Here is a 1698-nt window from a genome sequence, read left to right as displayed (position 1 = left end):
GCCGCCGCCTTGTCGCCTCCGCCTCGCCGCCTCTGCCTCGCCTCTGCTTTCTTGTTTCTGTTTGGTGTTCTTTATGTTTCTAGTTGGTGTTGTTTCTGTTTCTGTTTGGTGGTGGTGGTTGTGGTTGTGGTTGTGGTGTTGGTGTTGGTGTTGGTGTTAGTGCTGGTGTTGGTGTTGGTAATTGTGTTGGTAGTGGTGAGGTATTTTTGTCAAAAAAAATTAAAATGACAATTTTAATACGAAAAAAATGTTAAGGATGATTCTAAACCGAAAATTACGATGAGGACGATTTCGATTCGGACCCTCAACGTTGGGGACTAAAACAAACTTATCCCTTAATTTTAATATACAAATAATATTTTTAAACAAATTTATATACATTTTAAAAATTTGTTTGTCTTAATAAAATTTATTTGAAGATTATCTCTCCACTTATACTAAATATTTATTAGAAAAGTATTAAATTGATCCTCTATGTTTTGGACTAATTTTATTCTAGTCCTTAACGTTTAATGTAATCTCACGAGATCAAAGTTAAATAATTAATGAAATATCTTACATGACAATAGTACAAGAACAAGGTTAATAATCTGGAAAATAAATATAACTTTCAGAGACACAAAATCAACCATAGATGCATCAATACATTTATTTATTTCTTCTTAGTTTTATAAAAAATATCTCATTTAAATTGTAAGAAAAATAATAAATAAATATATTGATGTATCAACGGTTAATTTTGTGCCTATGGATTTGTACTTATTCTCTATATTATCGACCTTGTTCTTGTAACGCTGTCATGTAGGATATTTCGTTAATTATTTAACTTTGACCTCACGGTGGGATTACATTAAAGTTAAATAAAACTTTTTTGGATTTAAATAGGACAATTTAAATCTTAAAGATTAAAACAAAATTATGCCCAACGTAAGGAACCAATTTAATATTAATAAAAACTTAATTGATTTCTAATAAATTTTATATCAATAATGTTTGGTCTTTAATAAAATTTTATTGTTTAAAAAGTATGTTAAAATTATTTTGTCAACAAATTGATCCCTTTATTATTATTTCTAATATATTTTTTAATATATATAAGCTAATACATCTCTAATAAATTTTATTATAACACAATTAAATCTAAAATTATAATTAAATAATAAATTAATCTCCTTTATAAATAAGTTAATCTGTCTTTAAAAAAAATTAAGTAAGAAAAATTTAATAGTGAAGATTTTTTTATCCTTCTTTATTGAATAAAAAATAAAAAAATATTTTAAAATTATTACTGCAGTAATTCAATAAATGAAGAGATTATTTTTTATTTTGTCTTGTACCAATAGAAGTAATAAAAATGAGAAGATAACAATACAGTCATATATTCTTGATTCGGTCTTTAAGTACAATAAATTATAACTCTAATTCATCTAAAATTTTAATTTAAAAAGTCCTAATAATTCATCTAAAATCTTAATTTTTACTATAATCAATCAAATTATAGATACCAATTCTAATAAATTACAATCATAATTCGTCTAAAATTCTAAAGCTTAAACCAAGTTCAAAGTCATTAAACTCACGTCAAGTCTAGCCAAACTTCTGGGTGCTAATCCAATTTAAAAAAAGGAGATTACATAAACTCCACCAGAACTCGTACTTTTAAATCACCACCAAGCTTCCCTCAATCAGGCCTAATTA

The sequence above is a fragment of the Arachis duranensis genome, chromosome 9 (genome assembly GCF_000817695.3).
Source record: "Arachis duranensis cultivar V14167 chromosome 9, aradu.V14167.gnm2.J7QH, whole genome shotgun sequence".
In the NCBI taxonomy this organism is placed as follows: Eukaryota; Viridiplantae; Streptophyta; class Magnoliopsida; order Fabales; family Fabaceae; genus Arachis; species Arachis duranensis.
Note: the sequence above shows the minus strand (reverse complement) of the source record.